The 23,599-nt window shown below is 46.9% G+C and overlaps 1 pseudogene; it reads left to right on the top strand.

Annotated features, from left to right (window-relative positions):
* The first annotated feature begins 6,327 nt into the window (after positions 1-6,327).
* LOC144139912 (uncharacterized) lies at positions 6,328-19,096 on the top strand (annotated as a pseudogene).
* Positions 19,097-23,599: the final 4,503 nt, after the last annotated feature.

Consider the following 23,599-nt stretch of genomic DNA (forward strand, 5'->3'; position numbering starts at 1 on the left):
GAATTTGCAAGCATCGGCGAATAGAACAGAGGAGGCGCCGCTTTATTCTACTCGCCGATGCTCGCATATTCATGTCACTTTGATGACTCCTGCTTCACCACCTGAGCATTCTTTGAGTTGTTAGAGGAGCACAAATTCGCTCAAAAAACTTGTTATCGATGAAAACAACGGTGTCGTTTTTGGCTGATACAATATATACGGTAGTACCTGCGCCCATTTTGGTATTCTTCGGCGTGCGACCTCCCTTTATAACGGTAGAGCTGGAGTTTCATGGCCAAGTTGGAAAACACTTTCACCATATTTGAACGGGAGTTGAGTGTCGTAGTTGTCGTCACATAGAACACGGGATATGAGTTCGCGTTGTCCTTAACATTCTGCGTTGTTACCTTTGTAACCATTGCTTCCGTGCGTCAATGTGATTTAAACTTGCTTCAGTGTCTCTGGCAATATTTTTGGGATGTTAATGTCTATGCCGTTTCTACTGATGTATGTGTTGCTGAACTGATGCCACAATATTGTTTTGGCTGCTACTTGATACTTCCGATGGTTTGATTGAAAAAAGATTTGTTTCTGTTTCCTCTCCTTCTGTTCCTATGCGTGGGAGGGCCAACCTGTTCATAGCCTGTCAGGGTTGTCTACGAAGACCATTTCATTTTAGGTAGTTCTGTACATGCCCGCGTCAGTGTGAACTGGAGTTGCAGAGTGTTGAGACTTTCCTCGATGAAACTTCATCCCCTCTTTCCGCCTCTCCTAGCCTTGGTTTGTATCCGTTAGTATCAAATTTTTCACGCGTACTAGAAGGATCGGTGATATGCACATCATGGCGTAGACATTTATGGCTGAGGTGTGCCTATTTTACATGCGCAACCTCATCCTTATTTTCTTTTCATGTGCCGTTTGCTTTGCAATAAACAGTGGTTTCTGTGATTTCTACAAAACGGTTGGAAGATTGATTTGGAGGACATTTTTGGTGACCATGATAATTGAGGCGTTCAAGGCTGGCTTGTCTGTCATGCTGTGTGTGGTGTTTGTTTTATCGGTGGGCGTAACTTTTTGGGGGGCAGGGTGTGCAAAGTTTGCTCACAATCACTTGCTGCCTGATGTTTTTGTTTATTCTCGCACTATCTATCGGCAAAATATCTATCGGCAATCAGAAATGTGAACGTCATAAGGCAGACATAATGAACCAAAAATAGGTAGCCATGTTTTAAAACTTCCAGTTGGATGGTAAGAAAAAGATGTGTTCCGCATAAAATACCTGCGAATACGCCTTGCAAATTACAATCGCGAATTCTTTTCTAAAATACGCAGAAAAACATTTTTTTTATTGAACTGTGCGGGTTTCGACACAGGAGGACGGCAAATGAGCCAATGTGAAAGGTTTATGCCTTTTTTCTAATTCTGAAATATACTTGCAGGTCTTTTGCCGAAGGGAACTCGGTGCGCGAGTTCTGAAAAACTGAGCAATTCGAGGAAGGTTTGTACTGTATTGAAATTTTAAGAATAACCGAATTAAACCTGGGCGCCCCCCCAACTGGTAACCATTTGGACACTTCCAGGTAAAGTGGCATCTGTTTGCAAGGCCATTTACCATGTTCCGTTTTTGTTACAAGAGGGGCCACAGCTCTACCCAGAATCTGCAGGGAACCAGACTGAGGAAAACAAGGTCGGTAAAAAGAGGGCTAGTAGAAAAAACAATGAGAACACTACCGTGCCCAACCAATCCCAAATTTGTATGTTTCCTTCTGAATGAAACATTGAGCTATGGTACCGTCTTCAACCGATAAGTTTTGCAGAAGTTTTTGGGGGACAGTGTTTGGAAAAGTAAAATGTCGCGCTTTTATATCGCAATTTTTCTTGAACTTTCTAAGTGTGGTAAAATTGGTCTTTTTGTATAATTGCGGCTAATATCGAGGGAAGGAAAGCTGGGGTTTTTTTAAAGAAAGGGCCTGTAGCAGCAAAATTTACCCATGGCCCGCGCTACTTTCAGGGCATGGGCCACTTGTGATAGGCTTAGTCTAATGGCGCAGGGTGCTTCTTTGAGCCTTTATACAAAGTCGCCTGCAAACCAAATCGTCTCCTAAGTGCGGCAGGCTGAGTTGACAAAAGCACTGTTCTTGTCCGGATATGGGGCGATATCGCAACTAAACCATGCGCCTATAACGAACACATGGAGACCATTATTTCTGCTGTGGTGAGAGTACTTATGGACAGGATCAATATCCTATCAAAAGAACTGTAGTCAGGCGACCAATGTTAAAAATACTAGAAATCTTGGCATAGTTCACCAAATTACCCCTTTGCAAAAAGCAAACCTTCAGCGCACACCATAAAAACAAAGAGAAGAATATTGAGGATGTAATTCACAATTTAAACGCACGTATTCAGATAATGAGGAGAAAGGAATACAAAATTACGAAGTGTGTTGGCTAAATCAGCGCCGAAAGAGTGAAACAGAATATGAAACAGTAATGACCACTAGAACGTGCGATTTGTACAACCCATAACTGGGAAGGTTCCCGCGTACATTCCCATCTCCTTGTTTGCTTGTTTTGTCACGGTCTCACCAAACGAAGCAATAACAAGAAAAAACATCTAGTAGTACAGTTCCCACAAAATGGCAAAGGCGGTGTGTTTAAAAAGGCTAATAGAAGAACGCGTTTTTTATTGCTAAAACAAATATTGCGCTGGCGTCTGCAAGCATGATGACGTGTTGCCAGAACAAGCTGCATTTTGCATGCAGTATGCCGAAAGATCTTTTGTAGATCTCTTTATGTACCGCTCTTTATTGAAACCTTTTTGAGTTAAAATTGTCAACCTATTAAAAGGTCAAATTTATTCTTTCTTTGTTGCGTGTTTTCCTTCTTTTTCTCAGTACGATTCCATTATCCGACATGGCATTTGCAGACCGAAGTAGAAAGGGGTGCACACGAACATTTTTTTTTATGGAGGGAAATGCAATTCTCATATATCACTCTGAAATGAAGCAGCGCACTTATCAGCCACGCTTTTAACCGCCTAGATGCAAAAGCAGCAATATAGGGATGGAGATATAAGCGCTTATGGCGAAGTTATCCCATTTTTTGTTTACTTACTGATTTTTCTTAAAGACAGGATCATTTCTGAGTGGGTTCTGGTCATTGTGAGCATTCGTTCAGCTGTTATTATTTTTTTCCAATTCTCTATCTTGTCGCTATTTGTGTTTTTTTTTGTTTAATGAAAACGGGATGTTTGTTTACTGAAACAGCAACTCCTCTGCTAAAAAAGCAAGCACCATGCACAACCACCGGTCAGCACGTTCGTGGTGTTTTGTTACGTTATTACACCGCAAAGTGTGCTGCTAGCATACAGTGCTGGCCTTTCTCAGGATATATTTGTTGATAAAGTGAATTCTAAATATTTTACCTGGCAAACACTTACCACTTGAGCATTGTCAATTTTATATTCTATATTTAAAGCAGTTTTTTTATTCATGAAACTGATGCTGATCGCTTTGGTTTTGTTCAGCTTTATATCCCAATTTTTACACCATGGCGGCACTGAAGTAATGTTTTTTTTAGTTTTATCCTAGCTTCTGTGTTGTTAACTGCTGTATACATTACACAATCATCATGGAACAGCCTAGTTGTAATACATGAGTCAAAACAGAATTGGATGTTGTTTATATAAATCAATAAAAATTGGGGCAAGAACTCAGGGTTACGGCCAAAATTGCCTTGAAAGTTTTATGTTCAAGCGTTTTACACGACGTGCTTGTCAAAGAAACTGCCTTCAATTACTAAAACCTTAATTTCAGCATGATTCGTGAATCAGTTTTATTTTTGACCATCAGGAATTGTGGAGGTGTTAATCGATACTAAATAAATAATTTACAGGTATTTTGAAATCCACTGAGCGTATTTAAATACAAATGTATTATTTTTGCAATCAGTACCACGAGATTTGTTATTCAGTCGAGCTTGCTTAAGAGACGGACGACAGCTTCCTCGCTAACGTTTATTTCAGGCATAGGGTTATTCACACTTTAATTAAGTCAGGCTATTTGGAAACAAGGCCCGGCAGATATTGACTGAAGAAACCTATTAAGTTTTTTGGCTATAGTTAAAGGATCAGCCCCCGCAGTACTAGGCGGTTTTATTTCTTGGAGTGAGGTCTTTTCGGCAGCAAGATAACGCGAACACGCGTGCGGCTCCTGGTGCTGAATAAAGGCTGCTTGTTAGTGAATAAATGCTCATTTGCAGCGCAAAGTTTATCTTGCATCTCAGTGATAAGGATTTCACGCTAGATTGTATCACCCCTCTTGCACTCCCTTTTAAGAACATGTTTTAGGGAATTTATGTCGCTTATCGCACAATGGTATTCGCGATTAACACGTTGGTTTTTATAACGAAATAAGGTGTGTTTTACGGAATGAGAAAATAGCCTTACAGCGGGACCACATTGTGCATACACCGCTAATTTTATCGAATTGGGTGAAACAGGATTATAATTATTTCGGGATAGCCACGCCATTTGTGCTTGTGTAGTCTTCATAAAAGTGGGTTGGGGCTTTTTATTTTTTTGCGAAGTTGAAAATGAGCAGGTTAGGCTAATCATTATGTGGTGTTATATACCAGGCTTTACTGTGGCCGGACAATCGTCTCATGAACTACTAACAAGCATGAAATCAAGCATAGAGGAACACCAAGTGTTAGAGGTAAAAAAAGTTGGTTTTAAGAAAAACTAAAGGCAATGAACAGTAAACGATTGACAGTTATGGTTTTCATGCCATCGGGCGTCAGGCTATGCCAATTGATACCTGGTAGAATAAAAACTACTGTATTTTGTTGTCCTTAGTAATCATGAATGACTTCTATATAGTCGGGAAGCAGAATCAGGTCGTCAATGTACGCACGCTAAAATAATTGCTTTGGGACAGTATGCAAATTTTCACAACAATTTAACCACACACTTTCATGCTAATGATGTCAGACATGCAACACTTTTTTTCTTCCGTTCGTGGCTTTATTTCGCTGTGCACGTTTACAACACGGCAGTCCAAGAGGGCCCAAACAAAATCCCATTTTTCTACCTCACTGACGCGAAGCGGCGATCCAGAGCATTGTTGGCGACACTCCTAGAATTCACTATAACACCATGAAGGACTACCGGGTGGATATGACCTAAAGCCTTTCGGTATCGCAGTAGCTAAGCGGCGGAGTACAGAAAGTCGCGCATTGATAAGAAAAGCCAAGACCAGAACTTTCAGGTAGGCGACAGGGCCCACCATAAAGTAGAAGGTCAGGACCGCGGTCTAGCTAAGAAGCTGTAGAGCAGAATTGGAAATGCCTGTTCCGGATAATCGAAAGGCGTTCTAGTTTCACGTGCCGAATCAGGGGGATTCGGATGAAGGGCGGAAAACTGTAAATATAAACAAGCTGAAAATTCTTTCGGGTGAGGTAGATGACATGCCAGGACTTTCTAGGGCGAGTTGTGGGGCACACGGGCGCCGTCCTCTTTCCCGGGAACGCGGAAGCCCAGCTACGAAACTGTTCTTGGACACTTTACCTGGATTCTTGCTCGAGGAGATATTTCAACATTCCAAAACGTTAGCGGTGAAGAGCTTCCCTCATCCGACGCACAGGTATGCCCTACAAAGCTGTAGGGCCATGTGTATCATCGCTAAATGCCATTTGTACTGTGTAACTGAGCGGAAAATTTTGAATTCCAGTGTGGATACCTTTCTCCCGTAAACAGGTCTATTGACATTTGCTTGGGTCATACACCTAAGGTGCGACACGCGAATGGCGTTTGATCAGAAGTTTTAAACGGTGCTCACGCATTCCTCTTGTCTACGAAGTGTCATCCATCGACCTACGTTGCTTGCTGAACGCACTATATAGGTCGAGTTTGTGTCGCGCCATGTTCTGCTTGCCTGACCAATCATAAGTGTGCCAGGATTTGCAACATCAAGACTTTGCAGGAACAACGGTCTTCTCTGTGAATAGTTAGGTGTGACATTCGGACATTGCCACCGGTGCCACCGTTCGTACAACTCCACGTGCTTGCAATTCCGTGCTTCATGGGGACGGGCCTAAGCAGAGATTGAAGCTGTAATTAAAGGCGTCACGTGCGCGGGAGAGTGAACAATGACTAGCCGGACTTGCTTTGTTCCCCAACGCGCCATCTATTTCCTCCAAGCAATGCGAGGAAGGTATAAAAAGGCATCGCAACAAGTCCTTGTGACGCCGTCTCCACCCGAAGCCAAGCGATGCCGCCCGTGAAGCCGCCGTAGGAGTTATCTGATAGCGCATCCTGCCTTCAGACCCGGGAACAAGACAAGGAGGAATGCCGCTCCTTGCACCTTCCACCAACAGGGACCAGCGGGCCCCGCAGCGGTATTCCGAGATCACTTCAACGCCACAGCGGAGTACGCGTTTCAGGTTTGAGAGCTCGAGCCACCGGCCCAGCGAAAAGCGTGAGCCTACCGCGCACCTGGGTGCGCGAGTGAAGCATTTCTCCTCCGCGAGCCAGAACGAGCCACCGGCATGCACGCATCTACTTGACCAGGAGGCGGACGAGCGCCGACGCTACCCCGTCCTCGAGACCGGTGTGTAAACCGGCACCGTTTAAATTCTTATTGAATAAACTTCATTCTTATCTGTTGATTCGAGTTCGCGTCAGCTTTTCTTTTCCTCTCAATTCTGCGTGGATTCACTCAAACAGAAAACAGTGACCCGGGCTTTTAGGGGCTCGTAGCATTCTGACGTAGTTAAGCACGCATATTACCGCAAGAAAGCATCCTAATCTTCGGATAGACACGATAGGCCTGCGGCTGTTTGTAACAAATAACAGTAAGACAGAACAAGAGTTAAACCCATTATTTGGTGGCGCATATTGAAGACAACACTGGTGCGAATTTTGAAAGAGGCACAAGTCGCGTTGGCTTCGTTACTGAGCATATCTCGAAGCAAACACGCTCCGAAAAAGAAATCCGTTTCCCAAGATGGGGCCAATCGCGGAAAAAATAGGTTGCGGAGCTAACGAGGGACGTTAAGCAATGCTTTGTCACCTTTCATCTCCCTCCATAACTTGAGGAGTGATCTAATTGCGCAAGGTTTCCCCCGGTATCCAGTTCTGCTTGCCTTCAGTGACTACACTTTCGGTTTACGTCTCGGGTTTGCGGTTGCAGGAGTCGCCGATGCTTTCAGTGGGTACAAAAGGAGGTGACGCGCCACGCTCCGACTGGAAGCCAGCCTATTAGGGTAGACTGCATAGCGAACGAAATTCTCTCGTATTTCAAAGGCAGCTGAACGCCACCACTGTGGTCTTTTCTGTCGCGCGCTGTCTTAGTAATTCGACGCTGCTATGGCGGCTAACGCGAAATATTTTTTGCATGGCTTAGCTCTAACTACGCCGTAACAATGGTTGAATGTACTTCGGCAGTATGCAGAGTGAGCGAGGATTGCGTCACCATGACGGATGTGACGCTGGGAGCGAGGCGCTTGCTTGTTGTGGCTTCTCATGTTCAAAACGCTGCATTTTGGGCATGTTTCTTTTACGCAGTGAGAACTGCGCCTAGTAATCTAAGCGTCTCAGCGTCCCACTTGAATGCTCTAGCAGCATAAATGGCTCTATAAATGGCTCACTCTTGCCCTCCAGTATCGGTACTTTATCGTGTTCTTCTTCCTCTTCCCACTTCTTTTCCCACCAAGTCGGCATTCTCGATTCTGAAACACGAACAAGATTTAGCGGTACTCATCGGGCCTTTCAAAGACTAGGAAGCTGATGAAACGCAGTTCATCTGGTATCGATAACAGAATGTCAAGAAGGTGGCTTCCTGTGTTATCACAGCAACATGTTTTTACGTGCTCGCTTCTTTCTATCATTCTGGTATCCCCTGTTATTTATGGTCACAGGGCTTTCCCAAAATGGACAAAGCTTGGGACATACTTCGCCGAAATGCCCTGTAGATGGCGCACGGGATAAAACCATTCGGCAGTTCTGAAAGAGTACACCCGCTGTCTCCACGAATATGGAGACGCTGTCTCCACTGATCTGAAGGTGGTGGGTGCATTGCGTGCAACGGCGGCAGGTTTTTCCGATTTAACAACAACAGTCAGTTTTATGAACGCAACGCACGTCACAAAAATTTACAGAATAAGTTACCAGTTATTTTTCAACCCACCACTACGACACACCTGAACGCCCTGTGTATCGGGGTGCAAAAGTGTTACACTCTAAATGTTGCAGCATTTGAAACACTATATGAATTTTAGCAGTCTATCAAGTGCGTGCAAACGCTGTACGACATCATGGGATCTAAAACGGCAGGTTCGGCCACCGGAGAAGGGCACAAAACAAAAGACCTGGTTATGCGGGAAGAGTTCTAATTCCGAAAGCAGGTACAGAAACGCGCACTTTCGATTGGCATTGAAAAGAGAGTACGAGAGGTAAAGCGTATCCTAACTACCCCCTTTTTGTACGTCCTCAGTAGCGGGGATAAGCTTTTTGTGCTGACATATTAGATCTTTGACTTCCTCTTCACTTTGAGCACCCTTTGTTACTACACACATACCCACCTGAAAACGACGCAGCACTTTCAACAAAATGGCATTATTAGGCTCAATTTTCGATTTTCCCTAGGCTGCTATCCGTCCGCTATCAGCCGTGCTCATCAAGCATCCGCGGAATTACGTCATCACTATGCGTCCGAAGCTATGACTTATTAAGCGAGATGCTAGTGTACACCTAAATATGGAATATGCCACAACGACAACAGAAGTATAGAAAGCAGGACAATATTATAATGGCGACGAAATTAAAGACCAGGCTTTTCAGCAGGTATCCCGCCTTCACAGTGAAGTCGTTCTGCGCCCTGTCGGTGGCAGCATGCTCTAAGACACGGTTGCAAGCCGCGCCCGCAACTGATGCCATCACACCTAAGCACGTCTCCACCAGAAGGCAATTAAAGCAATTATTGGTAATTCACGTGCCGAAGCCACATTCAGGTGAAGAGGCGCGCCATAATGGTGGTCTCTGTGTTATATTTGACAGCCTGGGCACCTTTACCTTTCGATAAAATCTCGTCACACTGGCATTTTTGCTTTCTGCTTCTATTAGGAAAACTGACGCTGCGGCCGGTAATCGAACACGCGTCGTTGCGCACAGTAGGGCAATGCCTTACCCACTCAGCCACTGCTGTGTGCTTTCTACCGAAAATGATTGCGACACCTGCATTGAGTCGCCAACATAAAAAGAGGGCAAAGGATTTACGTCAGTCTGCGAAATAACCAAGGAAAGCGTAGCTTACAAGCAGATACTACGCCCAAATAATCCAATATATCGCGAATAATAGATAAATCTTCGAACGATTTTTTGATATTGCCGCGGTTCTGTTCCCGGCAAGCTGTCTTTGGCAAACGATGGAAGGCGCCACGCGACCAATTTCGAAGTCACGCTAAATATAGGTACGCATATCCTCCCAGAGAGCCGTCACGTAAGAATTCTCGGCATGGCTGACAGTGACGTGGCAGAGCCGATCTCACAACCAACAAAAAAAAACATCTGTAATCACTTGCACACATTTGATACGCATAATGACGAGAGCAGCAGGAATGGATAAAAAAAACGATGAGTGATGCAGCCACTAATCATGAGCGGGATTTCACTAAGCCTGCCCTACTAATGACTTATCCACACCGAAGAAGGTGAAAGGAACAGCACAATTAGGGCAGCATATAAGCAGCCATGCACCTCACAATATCTTTCCGGGAGAAAAACTGACAACCCGTGGGCCAGCAAGCTAACTGAATCGACACCCCAGACAGGTCTAGAAGGAAAAAGCTTTTAACACTCTAGGGGGAGGAAACAAAGAACAAGAACAGGTCAAGTTTAATGGGAGAAGCGGTCGTCCTGCCGTAAACCCTAATTGGATGTTGATGCTTTTAAGAATGTATACGTCCTAATTTGTGCATTTAAGAGATATGAAAAATTCAGATAAACCGTTTTCCTGGCACCAAGGGCGTAGCTCGGAAAAAAGTAGGGCGGGCATTCGTATTGAACACAGAAACTACTGCGGAAAATTACCATTCCTCTTTACTGTCTCCCTGTCTGTTTACCCGCCGGAGCTTGACCTTGGCTGCGACAGCCACCGTTTGAGTGTTCTACCCTTCACCTTGAAACACTTCGCCATAGTTGGTCAAGCTTATGTTTGGGGGCTCTGGATCCGCGGTGTCGCCAATACCGTCAACAATATTACTCAAGGTGTCCCGTGCGGGGGTTTGGAAGGCAGTTGCTGGATTTAGGATCTATGCTTTACGAGCCACTCCCTGTCTGTTTACCATAAATGGATCTCCGCGACCTCTCTCGGTATCTGGGTAACCCGACCGAAAAAAGTACTCCCGTTCACTGCTTTTATACTATAGCAGATGTTATTTCAAACCCTCAACCAAACGTGATCGGTCGCGCTAAAGGGGCTGTATGGAAGTTTCTTTTCCTCTGTTGTCTTCGATCTCTCTTTTAAAGTCTGATAATTTCTCGCGCTGTTTGGTATTGGAATCTGTGGATAAGTTAAAACCCATCCCCTCTAAGTCTGTCTTTCTGATTTGCAATTTTCTCGAAAGCCTCATGGGAAAGTCATACAAGGCTAAGAATCTCACAACGGGAGAAGTTTTTATTGAAATAGAGAACACACAATCATTTGCCCTCCTCAAGCAAACGCGAATACTAGATCTTGACATCAAAATCACGCCCCATCGCAGCCTCAATAGCTGCCAGGGCGTGATCTCTTATCGGGATCTAATAAATGAGAATGAAGGAGATGTGCTCGAGGGCCTCTGTCATGAGTTAAAACGATGACCATGATGACGACGAAGACGCGAAGGCAGAATTCACGGGGTATGTATTAAACACCCTGATGTCACCATCATCATCAGCGTATTTCGGCGTCGTTCACCCCTCACTCAGGATCCGGCCAATCAAACGCGGCCAGCGAAACTAGCCAGAAGGGGCTGAAGAAGAACACCCAGACGTTGAGAAGTGTGGAGCGTGACCGGGATGTGCGGTGGTCGGGCGACCGGACCCGAGCCGTGCCCCAGGAAGTCTTTCACCAGCTCAACCACCAAAACATCTTCTCCGCAAGCGAGACGTCTTACTCGACAACAGTCAAAAACAGCCGCCCCCAAGACAGCTGCGTTCGCCACAACGGTGGCGGGAGCTCAGAGCGCGCGGCAATGCCTGGGCATCGACCTATTACGTGAACATTTCAACGATGCCACGGAACTCTGCCGGTAGTATCTACGTACTGCGTCCTTTGCGTTAGTTCCCGCACCGTGACTTTTTTGTTTGTTTGAATCGATTTTGGTTTTCAATACCGCTTTTGCGATAGTCTCTATTGTTCCCCATTTGTTAATAGTTCAGCTTTGCTCTTTATACATTGCTTGTACATTCTTTGATTGCCGAGTGTTATAAAAATATTCTCCTTCATAAAGCCTATTCTTTTAGTTATTACTGTCACCCGAACCTCACAATAATTAGCGTCCAGGGCAGGGTGAAACTAGTTAATTGTCTATACCCGTAAAAACCCGACTTGAAACTTGCAGAGCTAATTGAATTGGGGAAGCGATTGAGATTAAGCAGTCACGAGCTGACAGCACCCGAGGAGCAAATGCTCTGGCTTGAGGAAATAGCTTTACATCTCGAGGTGGCCAATGAGCTAGCCAAGATAAAAAAATTTCCCGCATTTCCCCGAGGGGAAGAATGTGAAAAGGCGAATGCACGAGTTGAATTTGCGCGGTTCGGTAATGTTCGCGAAAGAGAGATCACACACACACACAACTACAAAGAAAGAAAGATGCATTTATTCACAGACACCTATTTGTGTTGTCGTTGTACTTGATTGCTAGAGCGGATCTCAGCTTTGAAATTTCGTGTCAGTACTCCTTTAAGCGGGTGCATTAGCCCTTCTCACGCCCGATTCCTGGCCAATCCCACACGTGGATATGTGCCATGTCAGCGGCCAGGCAGCGCGCGCCCATCTTCCCCCGTTGCCAAGGAAGACGAGGAGCGCGCAAGCACCCGCAGCTGTTGCTATGCTGACGGCGGCGGACGCTTCAGGCTCGCTTAAGAAGTGCATTCGCACTTAAAAGGAGAATGATGAGCACTTGCGAGCGTGCGTGAAAATTGAAAAAGCATTGTGGCAGCTGTGGCGACGACTCGCGGTGCTGGAGCCTACTCAAAGAGATCCCCGTAAATATAAGGATGGTGGAGAAAGCTTTGATAAAGTATAGGCCTTCTCACCAGCGCGCTCTACTGCAGATCAACTGTCGCCCCCTCGTGATGTGGCACCAGATTCCAAGGAACACAGGGAACGTGATGTTGACTGTGGAACAGCAGGCGGCCTTTTCATGAAATGATAAAATACTTCATTTTCACTTAGTCCGCAAGTAGCGGCATTTCACTTCACTCTTTCGGGTTTTGGTGAGTTTAATGTTTACCTGACACCGTCTTTGGAAGACAGCCCGTCTCAAAAGCGGAGCTCTGTTCCAAAAGAAGTCCTTATCATAGACAGAGACTTTTCACCGCCCCGTATTTCAATCTAGAGTGTCCATGGGGCGAGAAGAAAGCACCGGCCGCATAAGCACCGACGGAGATTTCGGCAGGTGTAAGTTGCGGAACCAGAGAACCAAGAAAAAAACCGGACGGGCAGGAAGAACTAAGGTAAAACTCAGTTGTTCATGCGAAGAATCAGCCAGTGGGAACAAAAGGTCACCCGCACCGTATTCACACACTTCACTTGAATGCAGACATAATTTGTCAGCTGGTAAAAGAGAGAAGGAACCCAATCACAACTATGCCAGTTGCGTGTATGGAAGAGGCAGGGGGTGGCACCGTTGTCACTGTAGAAAACGGGACAAACTGCGGCAGCATGACTTTTCGATTGTTACCTTTCCGTGATTTTCCAGTTATCGTGCTCCTGTGAATATAGGGAATAAATTGTGTCCGGTCTAGATGAACCACGCGCTAGCTCTCTTTATGCTGTTCTTGAAGTGTTCTTTCTGTGACTGTTAGATTCATGAAGTGCAGTGTGCTCTCCTACCGGTGGACAGCGAAAATTTTTGTAAAGTGGTACTGAAATGTGCGTGCAGTGTGACATTTTTCAGAAAAATATGATTAAGTGGGGGGATATTGGCATGAGTAAAAACGATGACAACAACGATGACGAAGACGCGAAGGTGCATTCCACGGCGTGTGTTTTACACACCCCGAGGTCACCATGATCATCAGCGTCTTTCGGGGTCAATCACTCCTCACTCAGAAGCCGGCAAATCGAAAGCGACCAGTGATAGCAGCTGGCAGCAGAAGGGGCCGAAGAAGGACACCCAGAGGGTGAGAAGTGTGGAGCGTGACCAGAATGCGCAGCGGTCGGGAGACCGGACCCGTGCCGTGCCCGAGCAGGTCCTGCACCAGCACAACCTCCAAGCCATCTTCTCCACAAGCGAGCCGTGTTGCCAGGCAACAGTGAAAAACAGCGGCCCCCAAGACAGCTGCGTTCGTGACAACGGTGACGGGAGCTCGGAGCGTGCTGTACTCCCACGGCATCGACCCATTACGTGAACATTTCAACGCTGCCACGGACCTGTGCCGGTAGTATCCCGTTACTGCGTCCTTTACTTTAATTCCCGGACCGTGACTTTTTCTTGTTTGTTCGAACCCCTTTTGGTTTTCTTTACCGCTTTTGCGATAGTCTGTATTGTTCCCTATTGGTTATTAGTCCCGCTTTGCTCTTTTCTACATTGCTTGTACATTGTTTGGGTCTCGATTGTTATAAAAACTAGTCTCCTTCATAAAGCTTATTCTTCTAGTTATTATTGTCACCCGACCCTGACAGTCTCTTATATCAAGGTGTGACAGCAGTGAGGCGAATCACCATACGCTGAAATGATCAAATAATTCCAACCAAGGACATAATCTTGACGCTTGACCACTCAACACTTCTTGAGTCGGGAAACGCAGGTTTCATAAGATGATGAATCCGACCATACGTGCCTTACCCTAGCCGCTTCTTCAAGAGTCTCGGTTTCGGCATGGCACATCCTCTTTCCGTCGTAAACTGACTTGCGGAAAATTTGCAGCACACGATCACTTAACAGACAATTGTGCATCCGTCAGCTGCACCTGTGTGAACTGCCAGTGACCGCACGCTGCGTCTTCTAGGAGTTGTGAAAAGTTCAAGCAAGCAAAAAATCATTGCCTTAAAAGTCAACGAGAACATCATCTTCTCTTACGCACGCAGGAGACTCGCCTCTTTCCCCCTGGGGAAGTACGCGACGCAGGTCGCCGGGAGGTGGAGAGGCACCTGGTTTCAGCAGGAACAAAGTACCGCAAACCGGATCTGACCCCAATCCCGCCCCATCACGGGTTGCCTCTGGCGGCCCTCCCCGCCACCGCACTGCTCGCAGAGCCAGCAGCAGCTGTGGTGGCAAACACGTCTGTTGGGGATGGCGCTGCATCCACTGCTGCTTCTCCGCCGGCCCAAAGCACAAGCGAGGGCATGGAGGGAGGAGATGGAGACGGAGGCACCCGCGGCAGTTCCCACCCTTGCCGCACCGCCTCTGCCCCCCGGGGCGCTCCTGACGCCCTCAGAGTCGCGGCTTCAAAAAAGGGCACCGGGAAGGGTGCCAAGTCCAACGGGTCTGTTCCGCCGGCTGCTCCCCACAAATCTGGTGACGAGATGAAGGTGGGACCTTTCCTGTCTGTTTCGCAGTAGAAAGAGCGGGTTCCTTCATCCAAACCCCGAGAAAAGGTAAAAGAACCCCTTCCAAGTCTCCAACCCCCGAAACCTTTCATAAATAGTCTCACTCCAGTAGCTCTGAACACTTATAATGGGAAAAGAAAATATTGTTCACTGGAACTGCAGTGGCATTCTGAATATTCTTGATGACGTGTACGAGATTCTGCATGCTAATCAGGCAAGTGTAATGTGTGTCCAAGATACACACATAAGTTCCAATTATACAAATTTTAAATAGCTTTATAGTATTCAGGAAGGATAGGGTTGGCTGCACACACGCGTAGGGTGGTGTGGCCATAGTCGTCCGGAAGTCCTTAGCATGTCACCCTATCATCTCTAAAACTGTCCTTGAGGCTGTAGCAATTCACACAATAATAATTATTCTGTTCATAACGGTATACTCCACTTATATTTGTCCTGATTTTGCACTTTCGAGCTCTGACTTCGAGGCGCTTGTTGACCTGCTGCTCGAACCAAATGTCCTCAGAGGCGTCCTTATTGCACATAATTCTCTTTGGCTCTCTTCTTGCACAGATGCCCGAGTTCGCCTGATAGACAAATTCCGTACATCTTCGGGGGCATGCCCTCTTCAACAAAAATAAGCCTATATATGTTAATATTGGACACAACACATACGCATATCTTGTCTTGGCTATAGGCTCCGCAGTTCTCTTTCCTCTTCTCGAGTGGGGATTGGCACTGAACCCCAATATGGCAGTCACCACTTTCCCTCCTCACTAACATAACGGTAAAGGCCACAAAGTTCATCTTCCCAGAACAAGTTCAATGAAGCAAGAGCTAACTGGAATACATTTACAGAGACATCCAAACTGAACTACACAACCATAAGACACCTACACATTGAAGAACATTCCCAACTACCCACGGCGCACATCCTCGACGCCACCGAAAGGCCCATTGCCCATACCTCTGGTGCCCTATACAACTAGAGGAGGCTGTGGTTGAAGGAGGACTCTAGGCGGGCACGAGAGGACCAGAACAAGGCGTGGGTTATCCTTCGTCGGTACTCTACGTCTGGTAACCTCCTGTTGTTCAAACGAGCCAAGGCGTTTGGAAAAGTGTGCGCGGTGAGTCAAAACGACAGAGTTGGTACACCTTTTGATATCTGTTACATATTTAGAGCGATGGGGACAAGAAGAGGATGACGAACCTGGCATAAACTGCGGGTATATGGGAAATGAGGGGGCGCGTGCCATCATCATTCGGTTTGTTCTGAATGATTCTGGCCGCAGGCACAATAAAGTGGTCCTCTCTCTACGTTGCCCGCTCCTCGGATTTCAACAAAATTGGTGGCCATGACCAGGAAGTGAAATCTTACCGTTGAAGAACCCATCGAACCACGAGCCTACTGAAGAGACCCAGGGCCATCTCAGACCAGCGGGTCGAGATCCAGACAGCGAACCCGTTCACACATAACGCCCTGTACCGGCTGAAACAGAAACGGGCGCATCTTCGAGCAGCCACAGCGAAGGTGATCAACGAACTCAACACCTTGATGGACGCGACACCATTCTCGGCCGGGGAGCTGAAAGATAAACTTGAACTTTTAAGGATTAAAAAAGGGCCACTCGTTGCGTTATATCAAGAAATTGTACGGCTTGTGGAGGATGGTGATTTACAAGAAGAGATGACCTCAGTATCCCGCTTTTAAGAGTCTATTCCTCTTACCAAGCTTCGTGCAGAACGCCTTCTTTCGTCCACAGCGCAAGCAGCTCAAGCTCAACCGTCAAGTGATCCTCACGCGGTTGGTGCAGTGGCACACAGACGAGCTCAAGTCAGACTTGACAAACTAGAGCTGATCTAATTTCAAGGAGACATTGCGAAGTGGCCTGCCTTTTAGCACCAATTTAAGTCTACCATTCAAAGCATTGATTCGCTTGAAGACGTAGATAAATTGAAGTACTTGCGCCTACCTTAAAGGAAAAGCCGAAAATGTCATCAGCGGATTACCAACAAGAAATGAAAGCTACGGAACCAAAGTCGACGTCTTAAAGCAACGATTCGGCCAGACGACGATAATAATAAACGACCTCATAAGCAAGCTACGAAATATGAAAAGAGTTGAGTCCTGCGATGATTTTGAAGGTCTCCAAAGACTGAATGAGGATTTGCAAGCTCATTTGCACTCTTTAAAGAACCTCTGATTTGACATTGATGCCCATGGTGTCCTACTGAAATCAGCATTACTCCACGCCCTTCCAAAAGAGCTTGTACTAAAGTACAACCAGCACTTGCTCAAGGAATCATCCACGCAACGGCAAGGAGGCTGGCAAGATGATATGTCTTCGTTTCTCAACATCTTGAATATCGAAGTACAAAGCCGTTTGTTCGCAAGGATGGTTACTTCAAGTGACAAGCGCCCTCTGTATAAGTAAACACAGCAAAGACCAAACAGCGACACCTTTCAAGGTTCGGCGTCTATGCTGGCGGTTTATTAGAATGCTGGTACCTGCCTTCTTTGCGAAACTCAAGAACATACGACGAAGCCCTGCATAGCTCGTATGACGATTGGTGAGAAAAGTGCCAAGTTGCAAAAACAGGGTTTCTGCTTCCGCTGTGTGAAACCCTTTCATCGCGCCAAAGACTGCTGGGTTGAGCGAAGATTGCAGTGTGTAAAGTGATGGGGACGCCACATCTCATCGATGTGCGACCCCAACTGGAAACGTGAACTACCAGATAACATAACCACCGTTTCCAGCTCGGCGATTGAACACACCGAGCGTACAGTTTTTCTGTAGAAAGCGCTTGTTTGGGCAAAGGGAACAAGAACTAAACGTTTTGTAAGAATCATTTTTGATGGAGGCAGCCAGGGCAGCTTAATTACAGAATCTCTAGCGCGACGTATGCAGGCAGAATCGATCGGACATCAACTGTTGACCATTTCGTGGTTTGGAAATTCTTCATTTCAAAGAAAACAATATCGAAATGTGAGATTCACGCTGTACAGTCAGTACGACAGCCGATCACTGGAAGTACCAGAAATATGTACGACCTCTCCCCTCGATCGAAGCAGCATGCTTTCCAACACACGAAAGGTAATCAACTTTCCCTTCCTGATGTTGCCATCTTCGATATCCAGCCTGACCCAGGCATTAATGGTTCTAATCGGCGCCGAATTTTACTGGACGTTTGTCACTGGAGATATCAAGCGTCTGAACTAATTGCTGCCTGCTCTGAACACAGCTGTCGGATGGACTTTATACGGGAACAGCGTGAGCGTTACCAACAGTGGCATAGTGGAAAAGGTTAAAACCTTCCACGTCTCTACTGAAGAAATCTCACATCAGATTAAGACATTTTGGGAAATTGAACACCTCGGGCTCAAAAATGAACCACAATTTACAAACGAAGAACACGACGTTTTCGAGTAGATGAGTCGAGAAACAGGCTTGAAAACGAGATGCAGCAGTACAAGGACGTCTAGTGGCAGGAGATGAAGGAACTGGATAGCCTTGTCGCTCGGCTTCAGGATGAAAACTCCAAGCTGAGCAGCTCGATCAAAGAGAAAGAGAGCCACCGTTCACAGCATGGCCAACCATACAGCGTGATGCTGGACGATGACGTCATTGTGCTTGAGCGACTCCGGGATGCCTTTGTCAAGCAGTTGGCAAAGCTGAGCCAGGGCGAGAGGGAGATGGCCACCAGGGCTGCTAACATTCAGTCGCTGCAGCAGCAGCTGGAAGTGAGCCAGATGGCAAGCCAGGAGCAGCACAGGCGGAGCCGGCGGCTGCAGCAGCAGATCCGGAAGCTGTGCGACGAGCGGCGAGACCTGAAGCTCTGCTGCAGGACCAGCAGGGTCAGCTACTGGCACTGCAGGAGCGGCTGAGCACAACCGTTCGGGACCACGACGACCTGCTATTTCACGCTCAAGATGCCACCTCCTGTGCGGACATGAAGGGGAAGTTGGTAATCGACCTGGACGACCCCAACCGGCCGGGCTTCACGCTGGACGAGCTGAAGCACATCCTGTTCGAGAGTAACGAGCTGAAGGCACGCGTTAATGATCTCGAAGATGAGCTGGCCCTGACCAGACCAAAGTAGGCTCATAAGGCCACATCGCTTCTGACCCAGCCGGCCTAACCGCCGACGCCAGTGAAGGATGAAGACCTGCCATGTTAGAAACCCATCAACCAGCAGCTTGAGGAGAAGCTTTTTTCTCTCGGAAGGTGATCGGGGATCCGGAAGTTGTTCCAGTACGTGATGCACAACCTGCAGGTGCCCGGAGAAGATGCCCGCTTAGAGATGTTTGCCGAACGTTTCAGTTTTCTCAGCGCCCTGTGTCCCCGCGTCAAGCCTGGATGAGGCCGCCGAGTGGCCTGGTGGAGAGCCTTCTGAAGCGACTGCTCACCCAAAGCCGGCCAGCAGAGTGGTTCCTTGACATCGCACCCTTCTTTGAATTTGCCACAGCCTTCCTTTGCTTTGCCCTCCAGAGTTTGGACTCCTGCTTTGACACCGCGAAGCTCTTCTTCTCGCGCTGCTGAGCAGTGCTTGTGTATGACCCATTCCATGACCAGTGGGTGTCCACTGGCCAAAACACTAGTGACACACTGGGCGCTTTCTTTGGCAGTCCATTGTTTTAATTCAATTTCAAGACTCAAGACGTCATGGTCTAATGTCACGATCCGTCACCCAGCTGCAAGCTGTTGCTTCATATCTGGCTGGCCTGGAGCCTGTTACATATTTAAAGCGATGGCTACAAGAAGAGGACGACGAACCTGGCATAAACTGAGGGTATGCGGGGAATGAGGGGGCCTGCGCCATCATTATTATGTTTGTTCGGAATGACTCTGCCAGCTGGCACAATGAAGTGGTCATCTCTCTAGGTTGCCCGCTCCTGGGTTTTCAACAACAGAAATTATTAGCAGTCCGTCCGTTCCGTCCGGCACATACTTAGGGTGTTGACCGGGACCCGTCTGGGCACTCGGGCATTCTTCACGGTAGGTGGATTAGTTCTGCTGGCTTGCCATCGCCATCTACACGCCTCCTTGCCCTTCCTCCTCGCCCTTTCGCGCGCGCAGGCGCAGACAGGTCCTGACAAACCGTTAACAACGTAACGAACAGAACGGACGGACTGCTAAAACTCTCTAATATCAAATAATCCATACACAGACACACACAGTCTGTACACATATACGTAAGCCTAAAGGACTATAGCCATTCAGCCTGCCCCTGGTTAGCACAACATGCGACGCCCTCGAAGACCAGGCTAACACACTTGCACAACACTTCGAACACGTGTCCAGTTCAGCACGCTACACAAACACTTTAATGCAACACAAAACATCTGCAGAAAAGAAGTCCCTGCGTGATAGCAAAGAGTTGCAAACTTCCTACAATTCCCTTTTTTCACTTCATAAGCTGAAGGCCGCCCTCACCACATGTAAGCCTTTAGCTCCAGGTGCAGACAACATCACATACACCATAATACAACACCTACACTCAGAGACCCTTGAAACACTTCTACATCCTTATAATGAAATATGACTTTCGGGGCACATTCCACGCTCCTAGAGGGAGGCCATAGTTGTGGCCTTTAAGAAGGAGGGGGAGAATTTTTCCTATCCCGCTAGCTATCCGACCTTCGCCCTTACGAGCTGCCTGAGAAAGTTCCTCGAGAAGATGATAAACGGGAGAGAGAGAGAACAACTTTATTTACCCACACAAAATTGCGGCGACTACGTGCCGGATGGAGTGGTTACCTCTTTACGGGACTCATATGCTTCCGTGGCTGCCTGGCCCCTGGAGATCAGGACGAGCTGGTCTTCCAAGGCGGAGCTGGTTAGCAAGGTCTCCCATCGCTCGTTAAGGGGTGCGGGAAGGGTGATGGAGGGCTGAGAAGGAGACTTGTGTGCTTTCTTGCGTACAATGGTCTTCTCGAAGCCTGCCAAGCAGGGTTCAGGGCGGGGCGATCAACGAATGACCTACTTTTCGTCCTTGAATCATACATCCAGGACGCCTTCATTCACAAACAGTTCTGATCAATGGTGTTTTAGATGCGACGCAGCTTATGGTCGAGCCTGTTCTTTCCGCCAGTATGTGGGCGCCATTGTGCGGCGTCCACACCCCCACTGTGCATTCCTGGCCAGGCACCGCTGATGATTGTGGCAGGATGCTCCTAGGGATTGGCTTACGAAGGAATCCATCATGAGATAGCTTCGTTTCAACCACCGTCCCCATCTTCCCGCAGGGAGAACCCTGAGTACCACACCCCCACTGTGCATGCCTGGCCAGGCACCACTGATGATGATTGTGGGAGGATACCCCTAGTGATTGGCCAAACAAAGAATCTATCACAAGAGAGCTTCGCGTTCAACCAACGTCGTCATCTTCCCGTATGGAAACCCTGAGTATTATGCGAGGTATTCCTCCTCTCCTCTCCTCATCTCCTCTCCTTTCTAAAGCTCCTCTCCTCTTCGGGATTGCGCAATGAATGGCAACACCTTCGGCTCTACGCGCGATAATTCGGACCAGCTTAGGGTGAGTGACGCCCCGGTAGCCGCTGCATACTCCACTGGCAGCGCAACTGTAGCTCTGCGGTATAAATGACGAGCGCGTGCCCTCCGCTTCCCTTCTTCTCATCCCGCAACGCCGCTATTTAACTCAAAACTAATGTTAACTTGAGTCGCCCCCATGGCTGCTTCGCAGACTACTCAACGTTCCCCTACGGAAAGGTGGTGATTTTATTTTTTTGAGAATGCCTATGACACCGCTTGGGGTTATGCGATCCTCAGTGACCTAAAGTCCTTCTGTGCTTCGGACGATATTCTCAACAACCTTGCTAGTTACATGTCCGAAAGAACGTTTTGCGTAAGTGTTGGTAATGCACTGTCAAGGATTTATGTTCAAGAAAACTGCGTGCCGCAAGGTGGAGTTCTACGGTCTACTCTGTGTATAAGTAAAATTAACTGTCTTGTGTAAGGCATTGCCACATACCATTGCTTACTTTATGTATGTAACTGACATGCAGATATCTTTTAAATCTTTTAATATATCAATCTGTGAACGCCAGTTCCAGCTTGGTGTTAAAAAGCTTGCCAGCGGAGCAGACAAGAATGGCTTCAAACTCAATATAGAAATACATTCTTGCGTTGTGTTCTCCAGGAAGTGCGGGATCTATCCGAACCCAGATATTACTCGTAATGGCGTTTCAATTCCTGTTAAAAAGGATCACCAGTTTTCAGGTGTAATATTCGATAACAAACTAACATTTCCTCAACCCATAAAACATCATAAGAAAAAATGCCTACAAACGATTAATGTTTTAAAGTTCTCTCCCCCTGGTCATATGGTGCAGACCAGCCACTCCTTCTACGTGTTTATAGCGCCCTACTGGGATCTCGCTTGCACTGCGGCAGTGCCGTGTATGGGCGTGAAACAAAAACAGCACTAAAAATGCTGGACCCAGTGATGCATTTAAGGCTACGCCTTGCATGTGGCGCTTTTCGCAATAGCCCTGTCCAAGGTCTAGGTAGAATGCACTAGATGGTCCCCAGATTGCCATAGGGTGTACATGGACATTTTATATGCCTCAAAACCTATGTCCATGGCAAAGCATCCTTTTACTCCGACCATAAATGATGCATCTTCACAGCAACTCTTTTTAAATGGTCCATCAATGTCCATACCGATTCCTCTCTAAGTGCGAGAAGAAGTTTCTGAGCTAGCAGTCTTGTTATCACGCATACACAAGTCAACCATAATCAATTTCGTTCCATCATGGCATTTCCGCACTGTGTCTGGTGACCTCTCTTTTGTGCAATGTAACAATAAGAAGTCACGAAAAGTTTTGATTCTGCAGCATTTCTTGTTTGTGCAGTATAAGTACTATTGGGCAGAGGTTTACAGTGATGCGTCCAAGACTGCAACTGCTGTCGTTTCTGCTGCGCATGGGCCAAACTTGCATGTCCGTAAAACAATGAATCTTTGTGGAAGTATATTCACAGTGGAAGCATACGGTATTTTATTGGTGTTAAATCACATAGTCCGTCATCCAATCTTAGAATCCATCGTCTGCACGGACTTTCTTGGCGTTGTACGAACACTTCCATCTAGAAAGGGTTCTAAAAACTTTATCATCTAATATGTTTTCAGGCTATCATGTCTGCATATGCATCAAACCTTCAAATAACTTTCTGTTGGGTTCCAGGGCACTCTGGAATTGCCGGGAACAAAACCGCTGATCGAATGGCCACTGCTGCTACACTCCTAAATACAGTGGAAATAACAACACTGCCGAACACCGACATGAAGCCACACATCAGACACCAACTTCGCAACAGATGGCAAACACAGTGAAGTGAACAGGCAGGTAACACGTTACACGTTACAAAACCAAGCTTGGGACCATACACCACTCACACACGAAACAGTTACAAACAAGTTGCCCTTGCTAGGTTATGGATAGGGCCCACACATGTCACACACTCCTATCTCTTCACGGCGTCTTCAAGACCCCAGTGTGGCAGGTGTGGAGAGAGCCTATCCGTAGTTTACATACCCATTCAATGCAAAGCACTTCACACAAGATGCAAACACTTCCCACAACCTTACACACTACACGTCCCAATACACTCAGCGTTTTTCCTGTCTGACGATCGATTCCATGTTTTGTATGAAGAGCGTTTATTAATATTTAGAAGGTAAAATTTAGACCTCATTTCATACCACGCATGATCGCTCCCTGGCCCTATACACCAGCCATGGTCATTGTCGTTTTCTGATTGTGCTTTTGTTTTGCTGACTTTTCTTAGTGTTTACGGTTTCACCTTTCATATATAACCATCGTTTTGCCGCTCTTTGCCACAG

The sequence above is a fragment of the Haemaphysalis longicornis genome, unplaced genomic scaffold (genome assembly GCF_048455015.1).
Source record: "Haemaphysalis longicornis isolate Haplotype H1 unplaced genomic scaffold, Haemaphysalis longicornis Haplotype H1 scaffold_5, whole genome shotgun sequence".
Lineage (NCBI taxonomy): Eukaryota > Metazoa > Arthropoda > Arachnida > Ixodida > Ixodidae > Haemaphysalis > Haemaphysalis longicornis.